Source organism: Protopterus annectens, chromosome 1.part0, assembly GCF_019279795.1.
Source record: "Protopterus annectens isolate FY-2018-M chromosome 1.part0, PAN1.0, whole genome shotgun sequence".
Lineage (NCBI taxonomy): Eukaryota > Metazoa > Chordata > Ceratodontiformes > Protopteridae > Protopterus > Protopterus annectens.
The window spans coordinates 213,866,431-213,891,683 of NC_056725.1; positions in this window are offsets into that span (position 1 = coordinate 213,866,431).

Below are 25,253 nucleotides of genomic sequence, written 5' to 3' on the forward strand. Positions count from 1 at the left end.
AGCATTACATCTGGACAAAGCCTGATAGAATAGGGGGACAGAGGCCCAAACACAGAGGTATACTGGACATATTGCTGTTAGAATTTTAGACAGTTGCTGGTGTTACTGGGTTTGTTGTCACATATCTTTTCTGAGGGATATGAAGTCAGTAACACCAATGGATGTTAGCATGTACTGACTGCATTCCCCAGAGTATCCTACTGATTAGCCAAGGACAATGACTGTCTGGGAAACAAGACAGACATATAAGCTATGCATCTGGACAGTGTCTAGGCCTCTGGACAGTGTAGAGGTATGACTGCAGTCATGTAACAGAATGGAAATCCCCTGATAGCTGCCAAACATGTCACTCAGCACCTTATGAAGCACAATAAGACTAACATGAAACTCTCTCACATCAGCTCTGGGCAATTACCCATGCATATTCAAATATAGCATGTACTACAGGGATGAAACTGTAGTGAAAAGCAGATAGTGGTGCAAAACTATCCACCCAAAACATTTGCACCACAGTCACAGCAACACACCAGTACCCAAAATGAACTCCAGAGTACAACAATTGTCTGAACAAACATATCCTGATTGCCAGTCACACACTACACTGACATACACTGGCCAAACCCACAGTGTACTGGGACATTTTACAATCTGCCCCTACAAGCATACAGACCTGATAGATGGCCAGCAGCCATAGAAGCATGCACAGTCAGATAGGTAAAGGATGTATGGCACTCACATCTGCTACTCTCCCTATTCAGCCCAACAAACATCTACACACAACACTGCTACACAATCCTGGCAGTCTGTTCACAATAGCCAGACATACATAACTGCCATGTGTACAGATAACTGGAGTGCAGTTGGTAATTAATGATATACCATATCTCTGCACCTCGTAGTGCAGGACATCTGGACAATGCATGATGTACTTGGTGGACAGGGGGCTGGAAAGAGGGACATATCACACATAATGGTGTTACAAACTGAAAAGGTACCAGGTGTTACATGTGTTGTTGTAACATAACATCCCTGAAGAATATGATGTCTGGAACACCAATGGATGTCAACAGTTAGTGACTACAATCCTTACATTATCCTACCGACACCACAAAAAAAAAGACGTTGTTTGAGAAACTGACCAAACATAACAGGCAAACCTCTGGCCACTATGTGGACAACATGCCAGTTGAGAGGTATGTCAGAGGCATATCACTGTCAGATGTCAGGTCACTCAGTAAATGCATGTCCAAATGAACCCTGTAAATCTTGCAACCCTTCATGTGCATAACAGGACTAATGACATACAATCTGTACTGAAAGCTGGACCTTTGTCCCAAATGTTGTTGGGCTGTCTCCACATGTCCTGTCCTGTGAGGTATTCCCACCTACTGTCCGTGAAGCTGTAGCCCCCACACCTCTGTAATGCCCCCTGCACAGGCAAGGAAAAGGGGCAAGACCCACATGAAGGATGCCCCATATGTTGGAACTAGCAGCAGTGTCCAGGCCCACACCACAATACTATGTGTGCACCTACATAGCTGTATGGCCTCAGCAATACCTGACAGGGCATTAACCTTGTCAAGGTAGTCTGAACACCTGTGGGGGATAGCAGCAATACATAACTACCATCATAGGTGGACATAATCACAGGACAGTCCAAGTAGGAACAGACGCCTCATTGGCAGTCATGTCACCTTGTTCTGCACAAGCTAAGGTCACAGGTGATGTACTCTAAGGCTGTCTTTGAGTGCACACTGGATACATCCACCAAAGCCAACCAGTAGGCTTTCCAGACATGTGTCCACAATTCCAGAGGCAACACACATATCTGCTCTGTAGTGGTGTTCAATAACACCACATATACATATACCATAGGTATAGCCAACCAGCTGCAGGCAGTTGAACTGTAAACTTCATCCCCCTGTCCCCCCGTAGGTACCCATGTGGATGTACAGCACCTGTCCTCCTCCCCTAATGATCAGAAAGCAGATCTGTAATGCCTTCTCAAAGGCAACACACATAAGTCTTCATAGACCTGATACCATTCCTGGCTGCATCCTACATGAACACAGGCATGGGCTCTCAGACCCATTCTGCAGTGTACTCAGCCACAGCCTGAGTACCGGTGTCATCCCATCTGCACAGAGGACATACAGAAAGTTGATAGAAAAGAGTTTATGCATTAGCATGAATGTTCTGAAGGATACATGTCTGAAACTGAAATGTATGCCATTATCACACTAAAAGCAGCTTAAAATCTAAACAACTCCACAAAAACATGAAAAAGAATGCAGTAGCTTAGGAAAACCAAAACGTTTATTAGCACCAAGGTAAGTGCTTTCATCTCTCAAAATACCAGAGACTTCTTCAGACAAAAAATAAAACCATACTACTTATTTTATACTTTAAATTAAAATCACATGATCAGTCATTCTAAAGAATTAAGTCACATGATTACTTACTTCCTTCAAAACATATGATACACTTATTAAAATAAATGATGCACTTATTAAAAATATTTCTAAAACCAAGAACCTAACCGCTTACCTTGACGCTAATAAATGTTTTGGTTTTCCGAAGCTACTGCATTCTTTTTTCATGTATGCTATCATGTCATGACAGCAGTCCTCAATGACATGTCCGAAAACCTCAGTACTCTCCATTTAATATAATAACATAATATTAATATGCAATAGGCGATAAGTATAAATATACAGTGCAACTCCCCAAACCAAGGTAGTGTAGTGGTCAGAGTCCCAGTTTGGCATGCAGTCATACATGGTTTGAGTACTATAACAGGCAATTCAATTTTACAAGGAAAAGCAGTGTTAAAAGTACTATTTTCATATTAAAATATGTGGTAAGTTATTTTTGTCACTCAGGATAGTGTAGCTGGTGTAAAACGGAAGTGTGAGTACATTTAACATGTGAAACCACCCATGCATACATGTGTCCCATACAGTATAGTTACACCCCTTGCTACTGTAATGGAAGCACATTTTATATGTTATAACAGATATCTAAAAAAAATATATATATATATATCAAAATATAATATAATATGATATAATAATATTATAAGGATATAGTATTATAATATTATTAATATAATATAATATATATAGAAATATATATAAAAGATATTTTATAAGAATGAACTGTGAGCAATGGTTAGCAATGCTCAGCTATGCTTAGCAGGTTTAATCATTGGTCAGACATGAATACTAAGTAGCAGGCAGCTCAGCTAAGCAGATTTGCGCACTGGTACATATTGCTAAGTGAAGGCAGCACAGATTAAGCATGTGTACATTTAACCATATGTTGACATTGCTTAGCATCACACAAACCCAGGCAAACCCACTTACAACTGCTTAAAACTGCTTTAATCATTCTCTTTCTATCAGCCACTGTTCTGCCTTATAACAAAATAATCAGCCCTCTCAAGATTCAGACCGAGGGTCCTATACATCATAGTCAGAGCAATGTACCACCACACCATTTGAGTTGGAAGGATTGCTGATGCTTTATCAAACATGTCATGGAGCAGAGTCATTCAACAGTAGGGAAAAGATTCTGTAGAATCAGTCAGATTTTGTATTTATACATATACACATGTATATATGTATGGAAATGCATATATATGGAAAATATTTACATAATATAAATAGAGATATACACATAGAATATATACATATACATATACATATATATAACTAAATATATCTAAAGAGTAAATATATATATATATATATATATATATATGTGTGTGTGTGTGTGTGTGTGTGTGTGTGTGTGTGTGTGTGTGTGTGTGTGTATGTGTGCATATATATATATATATATATATCTATATATATATATGTATATGTGTATATATATATATATATATATATATATATATATATATATATATATATATATATATTTATATATACACACTGATAACATGCAGTGGAGTCATACCTCTCAACCTGTTAGTGCAAGAAATCTGTCCAAAGGCTGTCCAAATTGGGGTGACAATAGGCCCAAACTGGGGCCTACAGGGGCCAACAAGTCCCAATGTAGTGGGAATCTTGAGGTGTTATGCGACATGTCACGGTCTACCTGTACAAATATATACAGCCGATAGACCACCAAAAACAAGAACAACATGCACGGGCAGATAGAAAAGGACCCGCAACACACACATCCACCCCTCCTCAATACACAGGCCAAATAACATTGACACACTACACTGCTACACAATCCTGACAGTCTGTCAACAATTGGCAGAAATACACAGACCTCTCATCTGTACAGAGTCCCACAGAATGTCCAGTCTTTTCCTTTATATATAAGGCCTCTTCCACATAACAGATCTGGCAGTCTGATACATCACTGGGATGATATTAGGAATGTAGGCACTAAATAATCATATACCATACCTATCAACCTCATACTGCATGACATCTCGACAAAGCCTGACATAATTGTGGGACAGTGAAAAAAATGGCAGGATATAACCACCTACACCTGGAAAAAAAGGTATGTCAAACAAGTAAGCTTACAATGGACTGCAGTAGGGGGCATGTAAGAATGGGAAATAGGAAGTTTAACATACATGTCTCAACAAGACTTCCTGTACTGATATATTGCTGATCAGAACCAATGGCCATAGCATCTGGGTCTGTCTACAGTGACATAGATCATAGGTCAGGACCCTGAGTTACCCCAGGAAAGGATGGCTCACATGTGACTACTACTGGAGTGTATGTTGAACAATACTGACTGTGTTAATGCTAAGTCAGCTACTGGGATGTCATACATATCCGTATCTTACTTGTGAATACAACTATGATATACTTGTTTGTCTCAGACATGTGAGAGACCTATACATGATATTTGCATAGTAAAGGACTGTTGCAGATATGTGTGTTGAACTGCATGTGATATACTGAGCTCATACCATGTAACTATCCAGTGTTATGCACAGTGACCATATGTGTGCCTCATATTTGTAGTCATTTACTCATAGAGTTGTGTTATGTCTGGCAAATCCTTGGCACATCTGTAAAGACTGACATTACAACATCTCATTCTTTTTCCTGTGGCTGTTCCCATTAGAGGGCACCACAGTGGATCATCTATTGCTAATTCTGCCTGTCCTCTGCATCTTGCTCTGTCACAACACCCACCTGCATGTCCTCTCTCACCACTTCCAGAATCTTATCTGAGGCCTTCCTCTTTTCCTCTTACCTGGATGCTACATCCTTACCATCAGGGGCACTGGAAGCTGTTAAAGACTGGGGGAGGGTGGAGGGTGACAGGGGCACTTAGTGAACTAAAAAGGGTATTTTTTTATAACTATTTGCTACCACAACATAGGTTCACTTGGAGGACATTTTAAGCTAGCCAATTCACTTTTGGTGCTTGAATTAACATTTTCTGATTGGTCTTAGCTATCCCCATGTCTGATAATTGTATCATACCATAGATAATTTGAGGGGGCCATGTAACGGATGCAGCATTTAGGAACTGCCTCTATCCATTAGTGGAATGAGGGGAAATCCTGAAGTACATTTTCTATTACCCATCCTTAGATCCAAGTTGCATTTGAATGTGGATGGATGAGCTTTGCCTTATTTTTATGGATAGTCTGTTCAGGAACAGTGGTAGCCTCTGTGATATATATCCATCTCTCCACAACATTCAGTTTAGATACCTGGACTGAGTATTTCTGATGCCATTTGACTTACTGATGTTCAGTAGGTCCATCTGTATTATGTCGGAGGATGCTTTGTATGCCAGACATGTCACCTCTAAGCACCCTGTAGGATACTGAGTTTAGTAGTAAATCTTTGAGGTAGTCAGTGCAAGACCTATTGTTTAGGACTTGTATCCTTTTAGTAAGGTATCTCTGAAGGTATTTCAATCGTTGCATGGAGCTGGACAGATACATGCCAAAGTGGGCATTATACAAAATGATTGACATAATGAGAGCTTTGAAAAGGGGGACAACAACATCTCTAGATCTCATCACAATCAATTTCTTTATAAGCTGTGTAACACAGAAAGGCTTTCTTATGACTCTGGGCACATGTTGGTCAAAAGTTAGGTCACTGTACACACAAGTTCTCAAATGCCAAACAATTGGATCAGTTCTCAGAGGGCATTGTCATGATTTTGACAACAGTTATTATTTGGGACAAACCTTCCTGCATGATGGTTAAGTCCTTTTGGGATTCAATAACTTCTCCTAGCTTGCAGTCATCTCAAACTTAGCTGGCAAAAGCTCTTTGGTATTTCCTTTTACTTTTGAGATGTAGATGCCAAACAGAAAAAGTCTCAGCACCGAACTCTGGGGGACTCCATTGGTGACTGGTCTCTTCCCCTGTTTTGATCTCCTGCATCCTGTGAGCCAAGTTGACAATGCAGCTGGTGATCGATGTAAGTGTTTCCTCTTACATTATTCATCTTTTGTACTACACCTGAGTAGGGGATTGTGTCAAAAGGCTTGGCCAGGTCAAGGTAATGTAGTGTGAACTGTTTTACCTTCATCCATTGCTTTGGTAACAAGAGTAAAGCTTAAAATATGCCCAACATTTTGAGCCTTTCACATTTTCCTCTGGGCGGTTTTCAAACACATTTTTAGGGCCATGCATACATGTATGCATTCCTTGATTCACCTTCCTGATTGTATTAAATTATATTACTAGTATAATACAGCACACTTGCTAGACTTAATTTAGTGCATTTTAAATTTGTTTAAACATTTTTCCAGTAGGCAATGAAACAAAAATGCATTAACCAATAATGACAAAACTGCCCTATTCAGAGTATTTCCATCATAAAGGTCTACTTCCACACACACTGCATTTTAAATTTATTGTTTGAACATTTTTCCAGTAGGCAATGAAGCAAAATGCATGCACCAATAATGACAAAACTGTCCTATTCAGAACATTTCCATGATAACAGTCTACTTCTACACACAATATATAAATACAGAATCACAGTAGAGTGTAAGCCATAGGCAGGTTGCACAGCTTCTTGAACTTATTTTCAATTGGGGGGGGGGGGGGGCAAAAGGCCAGAAAACAGGGACACATTTTAAACATTGTGTGCATAATTTTGTAAAGTTGCTTGCATAGAATGTTACGTTACCACCATACATTTCACTGCTAAGTCTTGACCCCAAAACCATGCGCACTACAGTCAGAGCAAGATACCACTAAGCCAAACCAGCAGTTTCTTAAAAGCCACAAAGACCAACTTAAATGGCTATCATATAATTTAGTGAATTCAGTTCTCACTTCTCACCATAGCTCTCAACCGCTTAGCACAAAAATACAGAGCAAAGCCAGTAATGGGGGAATACAGCCCCAAAATAGGGACACATTTCAAATACTGATTTTATAACCTTAGCAATTTGCTAGAATAAAATGTTTTGTTTTACCAGAGGAACAGAACAAATATGTGAGGCATAAATTCACAAGCGATGGTGGCTAGGGACTTTAGCCTCTTTTTACCTGTACTCAAGGTACAGGGTTTAAGCCTGAGTACCTCTAGCCACCAGATGTATCATGCTGGGAGCATTTTCACACACACATGCACACACACACACACACACACACACACACACACACACACACACACACACACACACACACACACACACACACACACACACCATTCTGCAATACAGTCCAGTAGCAGTGTACTCACTCTGATACCAGCAGAATCTGTCCGTTCCACTCTGCAATTAAATCCTAGTCCCCCTCCACTCTGCAATTACATCCTACAGTCCAGAGCATCTACAGGCTTCTGATATTGCAGTCCAGAGCATCTACAGGTAGCTTCTACAAATATAAATCCTGGCAGCAGCTTTGAATAAATCCTTTTGTTCCTGCTTGCAAAAAACAGCCAAAAATACGTGCACTGACATGATGTCATCGCAGCAGTTGGTAGGCATGTGGAAAACAAAAGGGACAGAGGTATGATCTAAAAGTGGGGGGACTCCCCACTCCCTCTTGCTCTATGGTTCCGGCACCCATGCTTACCATCCTTTTCCTGATATACTCAGCATCCTTCCTCAGCACATGTCCAAACGGATGTAATCTTGCCTTTCTGGCTTTGTCTCAAAACTGTCCAACATGGGCTGACCCTCTCATATACACATTGCTAATCCTGTGCACCCTCATCACACCCAGTGCAAATCCTAACATCTGTAACGCTGCCACTTCTGGCTCTGACTCCTGCCTTTTTGTCAGTGCCACTGCCTCAAACCCATATAACATAGCTGGTCTCATTACCCTCTTGTAGACCTTCCCTTTCACTTTTACTGGTGCTCATCTGTCACAAATCACTCCTGACACTCTTCTCCATCCTGCCTGTACTCTCTTCTTTACCTGTCCTCCACAGTCGTCATTACTCTGAAATGCTGATCACAATCATTTCAACACATCCACCTTTGCCATCTCTACTCACTGCATCCTCAACATTCTGCTACCCTCCCTCTCATTCAAACACAGATATTCTTTCATAGTCCTGCTGACCTTCATTTGTCTCCTCTGTAGAGCATATCCCCACCTCTCCAGGTTATCCTAAATCTGTTTTCTACTCTCACTACAGTTCACAATGTCCTCTGCAAACATTATAGTCAACAGGGACTCCTGTATAATCTTGTCTGTCAACCTGTCCATCACCATTGCAAATAAGGAGAAAACGAAAAAATGTATACACCACTGAACAACAAAGGTGAAAGTAAACTCTGCACAGCAAACTATCAGAACTGACTAGGCAACGTACTTTTTAACGTATATTAAGTTTATTAAAAAAACAATAACGTTTTCGTCCTCCTATGTTGGAAGACTTCTTCAGAAAAAAAAAAAAAAAAAACAGACAATCCAAGCTCCTTTTAAAACTTTCCGCTCAAAGATTCAAAAGCTTTCACCAATCAAATGAGTGTGCTAATAAAATGCATGTCAAGTGTTAAAGAACCATGCATAAAGCTTGCTAAAACACACCAAAGCGCGCATGATCAGTAAATAATAAATAAAATAAATTAAACACATAATACAGTGTAAATATGTATATATATACGTCTTAAATTTAAATATTGAATGTTGATAAACAATGACTAAAATGCAATATAAACCACGTAAACATGTACGCAGTTTATATTAAAGCACACATAAAATGTTCTTCAAACCCAAAATAATGAAACACATAAAGCATCAATACTCTATTAAATTTAAAAATTAAGCATGTTAAAAAATAAACACACTAATTGCAACAATGTGTCTGTAAGACCCCACGCTGTTACAAATAACTACAATGTGAGTATAAAAAGACACAATCTTACTAAATAACCAATATACAAAGTGCCCAAAGGTGGTCAAGTACAACTAACCATTACGCTTATTAAATGATCTTGCATTAATAATGCGTGAATTTAATAAGTAGTGTATAGTTTGTAACTTTTTATATAAACATAGAATGCTGTTCAAAAAGTATATATTATATTATTTAGAGTTACTTGTTATCTCAAGCAACTCTTAAGTTTCAAAAGGCAAATTATGTTACAGTTGTCGTTTAACCCAGGATAACTAAAGGCATTCAACAACAATTGCCATTCTAATTCACGACATTCAAGTAGTATTGAAGTGGGTCCCCCTCTGCTGTCAAACATCAATTGGTCTATAGCCAAAAAATGAAACATCAACATGCCCATTGAAATCTGCTGCAGTCACCACTCTGTTACCTTTGGGTACAGTCATCACCACATCATCCAAATGACTTCACATTTTTCTTTCTCATCCATCGTACAAACAACTTGCATAGCATATGCAGTAACATCAGTCATGATTACACCCTCACTTTCCGGCTTCATAAGCGTCACTCTATCAGACACTCATTTCATCATCCAAAGACGCTCTTAGCATACTGTTCTTTCAGGATAACCCCTACCCCTTTCTCATCCCATCCACACCATGATAGCACAATTGTGACCTGCCTTCCATACACCTAGCCATACTCCCCTTCCATCTTGTCTCTTGCACACACAATATATCAACCTTCCCCTGGCCATCATATCAGCTAGCTCTGTCCCTGTACCAGTCATACTGCCAACATAAAAGTTCTTACCCTCACTACCACACTCCTAGCCTTTCTCCTCTCTTTCTGCTATATGAGTGTTGCACATCCTCCAGGGTAAGCCTGTCAATGCAAAGGCTACTGTGCTATCAAATGACTCAAGTGTGTTACAGCAATATTAAGACAGTGTCACTACTTTTGTCCCATTGCCCCTCATGTATGTATGCCGTCCTACAGTTGTCCTGCTCTAACGGGTTGAGAGAGATGACTGGGCAGCAAGAGTGTGAATACAGTGTGCTATACTGACATACAACAGAAATGTATATCAGGTATTACCTGTGCACATGTCAGTATGAGTAGGTGTATCTGGCCACCTCATAACAACAGACATGGGATGCAAAATGTCAGTTAATTAAGCGGTACATGTTGTACACGTGAGTAATTTTAGTTACTGTGCATCCAACAGAGTGACATTTCTATGGCTACTGGTTGTTGCATTGTACTGACACAGCCATGGGTACTACAATAAGCATGATTATCAGTATGAAATCGGAGAGGTGTCCAAATGTGTTATGACTTTGTGTCCATGCCTACTACAAACAGCTATATGAACACCTACATAGTTTTATGGACTCAGCAATACCTTAATTGTAAAACCTGCCTCCACCAAAGTAGAATAATTCCCCTTTGCTGGACAGCAGCAATACACAAACCACAGACTTGGTCCCTATAGCGGCTGTACAGGGCAAAGTAGGAGCAGGCACGAACCTGGCATCAAGTGAGCTATTGTGTGAACAAGCATATAAGGTCATAGGTGGATTACGGTAAGGCTAACTATGAGTACAAATTGGACACATCCACCAAGGCCAGTCACAAGGCCATCTTCCCATATGTCTGCAATCTCAGAAGCAACAAACCAACTCAACCTGTAATGGTTGTCAATCAGACCACATACACACACAACATAGCTTTAGCCAACCTTTGCAGATAGAGTTAGGGCAAACATCACCCCCCTGGCTCAGCATCACTATAGTTGGATATGCACAGCACTCGCACCCTTCCCCTCATCACCAGTGAGCAGGTACATATTGCCTACTGAAAGGCAACAAACATAAGTATTCATGGAACATGATAACATCCCTGTCCGCTTCCTACATGAACTCAGGCATGTGCTCCCAGCTGCATTACACACTGTAGTCACACCAAACCTCAGCACCATCCACACCCCATCTGTATGGAAGATGGCCAATGTCATCCAAATACACAGAACTGAATGAGGAATAGAGGATTATGCAATTAACTGGCCCTCATTGGGGGGAATATGACACATCAGGACCAGGAGTGCAATGCAGGCTGATACTGTGCTGATAGATTGCAGGGGCATGGTGTGGTTGTGAGTGGTGGCTACTGGTATTCAATGTACATGTGCAGGTTCTGTACATACTGTTATGAAATGTATAAGGCCCTGTGATGTGTTTCCCTGTTTATGTCTTCCAAGTGCAATGTCGCATCAGAGAAGGGCAACATTTTCAGCTGCTGAAACACCATTATCATCAAAGCCATACTACAGCACCATGCAATACTGTTTGGCCGAAGCCAGCAACATCTGCAGGAGAGGACCGCCCTGGGTAAATGATGTCGGCCTGCACGCACATACATATGAGCAGGTCCAGCATTGTGCAACTGACCTCATATGCCATGCATGGCAAAGGGCTACTGTCATGTCCAGGGACTACACAGCCACAGGCGGGAGCCTAGCCATGCAGCCCCCACTGACACCCACAGAAGAGCTCCTCGCCAACCTTGGGGCATCCATCCCAGTACAACACCAAGGTACAGACCCCCACATGCTGGAGGTGGGTGGCACCCAGACAATGGACGAGGAGCATGCAGGTAAGGCCCCAGTGGAAATTAGTAGACTAATGTAGCAGACATACTTGCATCTATAGAATATCGACATGCATGTGTCTGGTCAGATTGCAGTTGTGGATGGTTTTTTTTAATGCACAGAAGTACACATCTATGGTGAAGGACAGCAAATTGTGCAGTATTGGGGGTTGTACTGTAAATGTGCAGACATGCTACATCCATTCTATACCAATGCCACATGTGAATTTGCTGACAATACCTCTCTCCCACAACTACCTAAGTCCGTCTGGTCTGCATATGGGACAGCAGCCTGAAGCTAGTGAGTATGGAATTGTTCTGTTGTGGTTTGACAAATACCCCAGGCATGTGAAGGGCATGCAGTTTATCATGCACACAACTGATCCTCATAACTGTATAGCTTTATGTGCATGTTCACTTGTGGTGGGGTTAACTGCATTGCATCACAGTGGTCACAACAGGGGCCTATCTGATGAGAATGTAACATTCCTGTAGCATACCTCACAACCTATCAGTGCAAGACTTCTGGACAGACCAGCAAAATAGGGGGGCAAACAGCCTAAGGTAGATACATGTTTGAAACATTACTCTTATACAGTGGGTATAAAATGTGTACACACCCCTGTTAAGATGCCAGGTGTTTGTGATATATACAAATTGAGACCACAATATTTCAGTCCACACTTTTTACAATCTTTAATGTGACCCATAACATGAACAATTCACTTGTAAAAACCAACCAATCTGTTGGTCACCAAATATGGAGTGTACATACTTTACAATAAGCTGGATGCATACGTGAACACACCCTTCAGATAATATTGTATTGCAGCAGCTTGTGATTTACTGACATAATTCAGTCTGTTTGGGTACACACCTGCCATCAAGTAAAGGCACTTTGAGTGACACCAAATAACAGTCTGCTGTCCAAGTAGGATATTCATGACATTTGCTCAGTTACAGCCATGGCTTGCAGACAGCTTACAAAGCAGCAAAAGGATCTCATACTTGAAAGGTATCACTCAAGAGTAGGGTACAACAACATTACCACAGCATTTCATGGAACACAGTGGAGACAGTCATCAAAATGTGGATTGAATATGGGATAATAGTGCTGTTGAAAAGAACCTGACATCCCTCTAAAACTGATGAAAAGACATGTCCAGACCTGGTCAAGGAAGCTTCCATGAGACATACAGTAACACTGAGGGTGTTGCAGGAATCTCTTGCAAGTACTGGTGTTGTGTACCACATGTGAGAACAATCTCCCATATTTGCATAAGCCTGGCCTATGGGGTAGAGTCAGAAGATGGAAACATTTCCCCACACCAAAAAACATTGAGGGTGGATACAACTTGCAATACAGCATACAAAGTCACCCAAAGGCATGTGTGAAAATGTGGTATGGTGTAATGAGACTATGGATTGACCTCACAGTCACAATACCACAAGGTACGTGTGGTGCACAAGCAATAACTCTCTTCACCTGAAGACCACCATCCCCATTGTGAATCACACTTGTAGCATTGGCCTGCTGTGAGGATGCTGTTCTAAAGCCAGAACTGGGCCTGTAGTCATGGTGGTTGGAATTCTGAATAACACTCACATCTGGCCTGCATCCGTCAGGCATCTGCAAGAACACTGAGGATGGGGATGGGTGTCAGCCTTCAACATGCCAAAGACCCGAAGCAAAATCCAATGCTACCTAGAAATGGCTCCACCTTATCACACTCATGGTTACTGATTGACCCAGCCAGAGCCTAGACCTAAACACAATAGCAAAACCTCAATGGGACGTGACAAGGGCTGTGCACATGAGCTGCCATTGTAATCTGACAGAGTTGGGGGAACCTTTCCAAGGAAGAGTTGTCAAATAATACCAAGTCAAGATGCGCCATGCTGATAGACACCTTCCCAAGAAGAGCGAATGCTGTAAGTCACTTACAAGGTGCTTCAACAAAGTATCATTTTAAAGGGGTGCACACTTATACAACCACCATATTGTATATATTTCAGTCATTATATTTTACATGTAAAACATTTGTTTGTTTATCAATTGGACTGCACAGGTCATATGTCACATAAAAGGTGGGTAATATATTTGAATGCATTATTGCGGTCTCATCTTATATATTACAAGAACATTGCATGTTAACAGGGTTGTGTACACTTATCATGTCCACTGTAAGCTTAGAAGGTTGGTGGTGTAACAGGAATTGTGTGACCATACATTTACTGCTGGTTTGTAGGTCTGAAACTCAAATGAGTGTCACTAATCAGTGACGTCACTCCTCAGATCATCCCAGTTATGCATCGAACAAACATAAGGGTTATGAGAAACAGAGCAAACATATGAGCCAGACATCTACACATCCTGAGAGGATCTGTAGTTGTGGGGTATGTTCTGTAGTACTTGCCATTGTGCTATACAGGTGAACAGCAATGATGCATACATGGATGCAGTCTGTGCTGGGGAAGGGCCATCACCTACTAACACTACTCATGTATCCCAGAGCTCTATATTGTTAGTTACATGTACTAAAACTGGCTGCAATTCATGATGTTGAGGGTCGTATGTCATGCATGTCACCATTTGGGTAATGTGAGGTCTGTGTAACAGATTTGTGCCACCTCACCTGTAAGTGTGTTTGTGTGTGTGTGAGAGCATGTGTGTGTGTGTGTGTGTGTGTGTGTGTGTGTGTGTGTGTGGGTGTGTGTGTGTGTGTGTGTGTGTGTGTGTGTGTGTGTGTGTGTGTGTGTGTGGGTGTGTGTGCGTGTGGGTATGTGCGTGTGTGCGTGTGGGTATGTGCGTGTGTGCGTGTGTGCGTGTGTGTGTGTGTGTGTGTGTGTGTGTGTGTGTGTGTGTGTGTCTGTGTGTGTGTGTGTGTGTGTATGTGTGCATGTGTGTACCAGCCAACCTCAAAGTGCAGGTATTAATGTAGATATGTTCTCTTCCCCTCACAGGTGATGATGGAGTTCAGGGTCCCTCCCTCTTGGAAACTGATGTCATTGTCTCTGCAGACTCTGAAAATGATGATAGGAATAGTGGGATACAGATGGGGTTGTCAGGGGATGAATCTGTGCCACTGGTTGGCATCCCACTTTTGCCCACACCATCCCCGCACACAGTGACAATGCCCAAAAATACCCTGTCACCAGTGGCCACAGATGATAGACAGTTGCCAAGTGGTGACATGGAACAGGCTAATGTGGTGACTATGGCATGTGAGAGTGTAGACACTGGCCATAGCCAGAGTGCAGGCAAGGTCCCACACAGGTGGATGGACAAGGGTGCTCACAGGAGGACTGCTGCTCATCAAGCCGCTGTTGCAAGTGCCACAGCAGGTGTAACCAGATGCATTATTGGGCTGTCATGGATCCACAGGCATATTGTGAATGCCACAACAGACAAATACTCAGGGTGGTGGATGCAACTCTTCCTGATTTACGTGGTGACATACATGACCTTGTTGAGGCCACATGTCAAAATACTGAGGTCATGAATAGACGGTGGGTTGAGACCTTGGCAATCCTTGACTGTGACATGTCTGTGCTAGAGCGTGTGATGGGAGATAGGCATTGGACACATGGATGTAGATCAGCACCAGCAACAGCTCAGAGTCTATGTGGCCATGCACTTTCACACTCCTATAGTGGCAGTGACACAAGCACTACTGAAGGGGAGTTGCTATCCACATCACACTGGAGCAGGCCATGGGCACGTGGTCCTAGCTGGTCCCATCAGGAGCACAGATCCATCAGACAGCAGTCATCATCAGGAAGCAGTACTGCATCTAGCCTTGGGCCTGGTGGTGCTAGTGATACCCCTGTCAGGACCACTTCCCGTGTCCGTGGCCAGAATAGTGAACAGCTGTCCAACATACCCCAGTGTAGGGCAGCCACATGGTGTGACTGTGTGCATACATACACACACACACACACACACACACACACACACACACACACACACACACACACACACACACACACACACACATCTGTATCACAGGCAGGTCACCTCCAGACACACACAGCACCTCTGCACAGCCCATCTATTGGATTCCCCTCCAAACACACACACATGATATCAACTGTATGGTCCTGCCTAGGACTCTGGCAAACTCACACCACACCCTGTGCATATGATGATACTGGTGCTACATCCATGTCATCCATAACATCGATGCAGGGACATGCTAATATGGGTCTGATGCACAGGGTGAATATAGTACAGTGTAGCTATGTAATACTATGTAAGGTGATGTCTGCTTGCATTTGTTATGGGTACATGTACAGGTGTATGTACCTTATTAGTCAGAATGCATTATTGTTGTTAGTACCACTGACTGAATGTAGTCTGACATGCTGTATTCTGTTTGTGTTCCAGGTGTCTGTGTGTCTGCAGGCTGTGGCCCTGCAGACATTCCCAAGAGGGAGTATAGCAGAGTGGGTATACACCAACTGTGTCATAAGCAAGGTAATGTTTTATATGTACATGTACCAGGTGTGTATGCATGCAACAGTGCACGAGGGACACTGTTGTCAGACAGTGTGATCTTGCATACATACCCCTTGTCACAGACAAGTAGCCTTCAGACATGTCAACTCAGTGTTGTGTAGTACCACAGCCTCATACACACAGAACAGGTTGCTGCAGTACTGTCAGCAGGTCCCTCACAAGCATAGCCATGACATCAACTGCAACAGATTCACCTGCCAACACCTGTTCACTCTGCCATTTCTTTCCCATACACTCAACACTGATGCAGTTGATGAGGGCATGCAAGATACTGTGTATAACAGGCTTGTGGCATGTATTCCTGAGTTCACCGGATGGAACAGGGAGACAAAATGGTATATCCTTTGCATACACACAGTAAGGACTGAGACAGGGGATGTGCACACAGTAACACAAACACAGTTGGCAATAGACAGATTAGTAAACCTACATTTCCACTTTGATGTACTGTAGTACTACATACACATGACATGCCCCACATAGATTATATGCATGAGCCATAACACACTACCTATTACAACATGTAATGTTCTGAATGCTTTCATGGATTCTGAGATAGCCCACCATAAATAGCATGTGGAATCATGTATTGCTCCTGCAAGCCTGGACAAGTGATAGTGTAGCAGATGCTGTATCAGCATGATGTTTCAGTCAGGTATGATACCTGATGCTGGCATGTGTCTCACTACACTCATTGTGGCTGATTTGGCAACAATATCACATACATAGGCATTGTTAAGGGACACAGACCACATATAGGTTGTAAACATCTGGATATTCCATAGACATCTGTACAGAGGACTGGTATGGCCTGCACAATGGTTTAACATGCTGCATGTGAGGCAGATGCCATTACCATGCTATATTATGTAATGCCATCAGGAGGTGGTAAACAGGAGTGGATGGTACGTACATCAAAATTGTATCAGTCAAACAGGATATGATCTTCACCCAAATACACATACACACACACACACACACACACACACAGTTGCCAGTATTGAGATTAGAACCTCTGCCTTTCTTGTTATTATTACTACTACAGTGTTACACAGTTATCAGGCGAGCTATGGGGATTACATAATTGCACCTCATCCCAAGGTACTTCTAAGGTGAATGACATCAGCAAGCCTAGTAAAGTAGGATGATGGGAAGTTTACAGGGTGGTACACGACTCAAAATGATATAACCCACACAGTATATGATTCTTACACAAACACACACAGTTTCCAGTATTGAGATTAGAACCCCTGCTTATCTAGTTGTTTCTACAATAGTATTACACAGTTATCAGACACACTACGGAGCTTTCATGATTTCACCCAGTCCCAACGTACGTCTAAGGTGAATGACCCAGCAGAGCTAGTAAAATAGGTTGATGGGAAGTTTACAGGGTGGTACACAACTCAAAATGGTATAATGCACACAGTATATGATTCTCACATAAACACACAAACAGTTGCCAGTATTGAGATTAGAACTTCCACTTATCTAGTTATTTCTACTATAGTGTTACACAGTTATCAGATGCACCATGGAGCTTATATGGTTTCATCTAGTCCCAAGGTACTTCTAAGGTGAATGACATCAGCAGGCCTAGTAAAGTAGGGAGATGGGAAGTTTCCAGGGTGATACACAACTCAAAATGGTATAACCCACACAGTGTATGATTCTCACACAAACACACCCACACACACACACACACACACACACACACACACACACACACACACACACACACACACTTACTTGCCAGTGTTGAGATTAGAACCCCTGCCTATCGAGTCATTTGTACTATAGTATTATGCAGTTATCGCATGCGCTACAGAGTTTACTGGAATGACAACTGGCCAAAGCTGCTGATAACTGCACAGCTGAGGTAAACTATTACAGGTGCCAGAAAGTCTCCCTTCAGTTTTTCCCTTAGATCTTGCTAGTTCTTTTTCTCCTGCACTTCAAATAGCCTACTAGATTTGCACTTCAACAGGTTTTTGAATCAATTATTCTAGCACATATGAGAGCCATCAGCAGTAGACGTTCCTTATGGAATTCGTTTCAGTACTTAACAGTTATGACCACCCCTACTGGCATGATTAAAGTGCAGTTCTCTGTGCTTTTGCCCATTAACTGGTGCATTGGGCATTCTAAGACACTGTTGCAACTGCCTCATGTACACAGACAACCCTCTCCTCTAAACTCTGAACACTCAGACTTGTGAGAGATACCCCTATATCACTGAACTGGAAAATATGCACTCTTCAGTGAAGACTGGACAAGCTGGCCAAGAGGAGAAAGGTCAATACCTGCACCACACCGCATGGAACACATACCCTGCCAGAACACCCACTATCACAGCTCTGACATACAAACAAAAATCGCACACCCGCCTTCACATAGGCACTGAATAGACATTTACCCAAACAGCAGAGACCACCAAGACAGACACCCACTCGACCACCACAACACAGCACAAACCATGGGCTACATATCTCACCTACACAGTGTGATGCTCAACCTAAGCTCCTAAGGCTAACTACCTTGCCTAATACAGTAATCATAGGTGACTCAATAGTGAGGCACATAGATGTCTCACTCACTACGGTGAACATGGAGAAGGTAACAGTTAGCTGTCTATCAGGTGCCAGAACTCAACAGATAACACACCCAGTCAGGTCACTCCACAACAGCTACAAGTATCACTCTGTCATTGTCCATGTGTGTGTGTGAATAACCTGAGATGCACCTTCCCGGACTACATGAAAAGAGACATGGTGGAGCTCTCAGATTATGTGGGCCAGGCAGGTATGACAGTAGCCCTGAGCAGTATAATACTGTCACCCAGAATGATACTGCAGTACAAACAACGAATGATTGACTTCAACAATTGGCTTAAGTGTCTGGTGTCATTCTCAAGGGATCCAGTATCTGTTTGCTTGGGATGACATGATTGACAGACTGTGATGGCTTGCCAGAGATGGCCTGCATCTGTCACCCCTGGGTTTCCAGGTACTGGCTAAGTGTCTTGCCAGCCCTATAGTGCCTTTTTAGGTGGTGCTCCAAGTCAAATTACCACCGTAACAGCTATACATATATGCAATCTGAGGGTCATGCTGCTCAACACTAGACATCTAAATCTCAAGATGCAACCACACGAAGCATTCCTCAAATTGGAGAACATCGACATTTGTGCTGTAATGGAGACCTGGTTTATAGCAGCAGACTGCACTCTTGCACTACCAGGCTATAACTCATTCCATATCTGTCAGTCCCAAAACATGGACCACAGCTCCATATTAATAAAGGATATGCACACCTCCAGACTAGTATCCCAGCATAATGCATCAGAGGTACTTCAGGTACAACTGACATTGGGTAATACTGCAATCCAGGTCATAGCCTGCTATAGGTCCCCATTCATGTCCCTAGACAATCCACATTCCTCAACACCCTGTAATCTATCAAGGTCCAACCCAACACTCTCATACTAGGAAACTTCAACTACCCCTTCATCAACTGGGAAAGAAACTCAAGCACCAATACACTGGCCCAACACTTCCTGAAATTCATTCCAATACCTTGGACCAGCTCATTCTGACACCCAGAAGAGGAAGAAACATCCTTGACCTATGTTGATTACTAACATATGAGACAGTTGCTTGACAACAGTAGTCAATCCCTACCTGGTAAGATCCAGTCATAAAGTAATCACCATGGAAATTACACATCTCAACTACACCCCCTGCAAAGGTAACCACCTTGAACAACTTCTCCAAAGCTGACTTTGGACTCCTAACTTCACAGCATCCACGCCAATGGAAAATACCTGCCTGACTGTCAAATCATAGACAAATGTACTGTACAAACATGTACATCAATGCATGGAACTAGCCATACCCAACAGAACCATGCCACTCTCCTACAAACACTGAAGGCCAATTTGATGGTCTCCTGCCATTAATAACTTGTACAACAGAAGGAAAACAATTGTTGCAGAAAAAGGTGGAGTCCCAAGAGTGGTAAAACTCCTTTATTAGCCTCAACAATAACTTGAGATCCCTCATGAAATCATCTAAAGCCAGCTATGATGGCATTATTGCAGCAGACACTGACAACAATCACAAAGGCTTTGATAGTTATAGCAAGAGCCTACACGGCAATACCCAGAAGTGCACTGAGTTACTACAGAATGCTGCCTCCTATACTGAGCCAGCAGATATTGCCAACATTCTTGCCAACACAGTCAGTGTCAGCTTTATCCCTCTCTACCCCCCTAGTGAAACAATTAGAATTCCAGATGAATGCCAGGCACCCAGGATTACTGCCACCCAGGTTACACCTGTATTGTTCATGGGCAACAATACAGCTTCCATGGTACCCAAAATTATCCCTGGCTGTGTTCAACATGAACTACAATGATACCTGGCACCACATCTGTGTGCCCTGTTCAGTCACAGCCTCACGTCAGGCTTTGTCCTTCCCAAATAGCACACTTCTACAGTCATCCCTCTCCATAAAGGTGTAGCAACTACAGGCCCTGGGAATTATTAGCCAGTTAGCCTTATGACTCTGATATGTACAACTATGGAGCATATCATCAGGGACCTGATCAACAAACATATAGGTAATCTCCTAACTCTGGACCCCACACAGTTTGGCTTTGTGAAAGGGAGATCATGCCTGCTCAACCTGGTTGACTTCTTTAAGTCAGTCACCAGGGCAGTGTATGACAGCAAGGCACTGCATACAGCCTCCATCAATCTGGCCAAGGCTCTTGATAGCATTCCTCAGTCAGGAGTTATTGATGAACCCACCAAACTTGGCATCAACACATATATCACTAGGGGGGGTTGCAAATTGGCTCATAGATAGAACACACAGTGTGAAAGCAATACATTCCAAGTCAAACCGCCAACCAGTCTTGAGTGGAGTCTCACAGGGATCACTCCTGGGTACTTTCCTGTTCAGCATCTACTTCTAAGGAGTCCAGGTCAACACAAAGGAACTCTGGCTGACCAAGCTCACAGACAACTGCAAGCTGGGAGCCATCATTAATTCCACAAGTGATGCAGACATCCTACAGAAAGGCCTTACTGAGACCACTGACTGGTGTGGAAACCATGACCTGAAGTTTAACACCACAAAATACATCATCAGCTTCTTTGGTAAAAACTTAGTTCCCACTAAGTACCACAGCAATGGGAGCCCACGCAACACTGCAGGAATTATAAGAGATCTGGGGACACTGGTTGACAGCAACCTCCCCTTTAACCACCACATTGCCACTGTGGTCAGGAAATCCTTCTATGTGGCACATCCCAGTACCAAGGGTTTTGCATCCAGGAAGAGAGAGGTCATTATCTCTGAGTACTCTTCCCTCATTAGACCAATCATCAAGTATAATGGCCCATTTGACATGTACATCACTAGACACCAGCTGGAGAGGCCACAGAGGTACCTCACAAAGAGGATCCTAGGCATTAAACACATGTCCTACACAGACAGACTCAAAAGACTCCAGGTATTCTCTGTCTCATATCACCTACTTAGAGGTGATCTCTGCTTGATTTGCAAAGCCATGTCTGATCCAGCTCTTTTAGAAATGCTACATCTAAAGACATCCCAATCTTTCTGCACCACACACTGCAGGGACCTCATCCTCATCACCACAATCAACACAACATGCTGGATGGACAGGTTCCTCAGCCAGAGACTGCACATGTCCTGAAATAGACTTCCCAAACATGTCAATCAAAGCACCTAGATTACCCTGTTCCAGAGTGGTCTTGATGAGTAGATGGGTAATAGAAAGTTGACCCCAGGGATCACTCCAGTTGCTTTACTTGATGGAGGCAGTGGGAACTAATTTCGGGTGACACAAAGGCAGGCACTTCTATGGGCTAGGCTTGTAATGGCTCTAGGATCATTAGCCTAGTACACACCTATGAACCTATAAGGGGAGTGACATCAGCATGACTGGTAAAGTAGGCCAAAGGGTAGGAAACTTATCAAAATATTTCTTCCTACAAACATACACACACATATGCCAAATCTAAGAGTAGAACCCCTGTCTATCTAGTTTTTGTACTATAATGTTACACAGTTATTGCATGTGCTACAGAGCTTACTGGGCTGACAATTGGCCAAAGATGCTGATAAGGTGAATGACATCAGCAGGACTGATAAAGTAGGCCAGTGGGTGAGAAACTTATCACAATACTTCTTCTTACAAACATACAGACTTACACACCCACATACACATTTGCCAGGTTTGAGAGTAGAACCCCTGTCCATCTAGTTATTTGTTCTATAGTGTCACACAGTTATCACACATGCTGCAAAGCTTACTGGACTGACAACTGGCCAAAGGTGCTGATTAGGGAAATGACATCAGCAGGACTGATAAAGTAGGCCAGTGGGTGGGAAACTTATCAAAATACTTCTTCTACAAGCATACACACTTGCACACACATTTTACACCCACACACATTTGCCAGATCTGAGAATAGACCCCCTACTTATCTAGTTATTTGTACTATAGTGTTACATAGTTATTACACATGCTATGGAGCTTACTGAGCTGTCAATGGACCAAAGGTGCTGCTAAGGGGAATGACATCAGCAGAAGTGATAAAGTAGGGCAGTGGGTGGGAGACTTATCAAGTACATCTTCATACAAACATACACATGCACTCATTTGCCAGATCTGAGATTAGTACCCCTGTCTAACTAGTGATTTGTACTACAGTGTTACATAGTTATTACACATGCTATGGAGCTTACTGGTGTGACAACTGACCAAAGGTACCAAATAAGGGGAGTGACATCAGCAGGACTGATAAAGTGGGGCATTGGGAAGTGTTGTGGATGGGAATGGCCTAAAAATGTTTCACCTACAAACAAACAAACACACACTCCCTCACTCTTGCATGCACAACTGTCACACACACACACTTGGCAGTATTTATATTAGAACCCCTACCTATCTAATTATTTGTACCATAGTGTTGCACAGTTATCACATGTGCTACAGAGCTTATAAGGGTCATCTGTGTCCAATTGTACTTCTAAGGTGAATGAAAGCAGTAGATCTTGCGAAGTAGGGCAACTTGAAGTGTACTGAGTGGTTAGAGTCTCCTAATGCTTTAGACCTATTCACACACACACACACACACACACACACACACACACACACACACACACACACACACACACACACACACACACACACACACATACACACATACACACACACACACACACACACACACACACACATGCAGGTGATGTGATATTATAAACCCAACCTCAGCACTGTTACACAATGGGGCTCACCTTTTATGGTGGCATGTGCAACTGTTTACAACTGGTATGCCACTCTCCACAGCAGGACATCACTGTATGGCATTCAAGGTGCTATCTGTGTGACTCACTCTGTGTCCTCTTGTGTCTCTCTCTGTGTCACTATCTGTCTCTCAGTTCCCCACATCTATGTGTGTGTGTGTGTGTGTGTGTGTGTGTGTGTGTGTGTGTGTGTGTGTGTGTGCTTGACATATGTTATCTGTTGCCCATGCATGTGTGTGTGTATCTCATGCAACAGATGCAGATATATCACATATGGGCCACTTACAGCTAGCTGAGGGTAATCCTATCTTATGTGTGTGCATTGGGACAGTTGAGGTGTACATAGCTGACTGTAGGCATGGACATATATACACAATACAGTCATATATTCCAGTGTGGGTTCCAACATGTCCTGTGATTCTCTGGGTTCCAACATGACCTGTGATTCTCTAAGTGTAGGAGCATGCCCAGTGTGACCATCTATTGTTAATGTGGGACTCCATTCCAGAGATAGGTGTACTCCAGTCGAGGGTTTTGTGAGCTAGAGCCATACATCTCAGGAGTACACAAGACTTTCCTCAGGGTACTTGTTTTGTTTAGCAGACATTTTCTGACATATTTGTAGTCTGAAACTGCAATGTATTGTGTCATTACCTAGTGCCAGACATCCTCAGATAATCACAGTGCTTTACCAGAGGAATACTAGTTTTATGATGTATAGACCAATATTATGAGGGCAGCTATGTAAATTCTTGCCCAACAAGGCCATTTGTAAGCTGTGGCTACAGCCCGTTTAGTAATGACACATGGCTGTGTAAACAGTCCAGCAACCTGGTGATGTACTGGCTGAGGTTTTCCTGTTTGTGTGATTTCTTTCTAACGTGAGATGTCATATCCTTGTGTGAGCATACCTCTCATCTGTACATTTTGGCAGGTTGTCCTGGTGTTTGGTTAGAGGTTTCATCCTTTCCACGTAAACTTGTGTTTTTATGGCAAGTTAGTTACATATACTTGAAGTGTGATGTTACAAAATAATACAGACATTACTGTTTCAGAATACATAACTTTCAGACAATTCCCACTACTGCAACCCCCACACCCTACCAACTTTCTCAGTATGTAAGGGTGATACTTACAACACATGCCTATCATTGTGCCTTTGTTCCACTTTTATTTCTGCCCTTGTCTAGGACATCTTGCTGTCAGATGTTGAGAGTTATGAGTGTGGGGACAGAGTGCATTGAACTGTGCAGGCATGTCCATTATATGTAAAAGCAAACATAAGAAAAAAGGATTATTGAGAATGGCCACTGGCAACAGTACCACAAAGCACTTATATTCACAAAAGCCTTGGCACCTCTGCTACACATCTTTCAAGATGTCAGTAATATGTGTAGTATATTCCACATAGCACTGTGACTTCCAGGTATGTCAG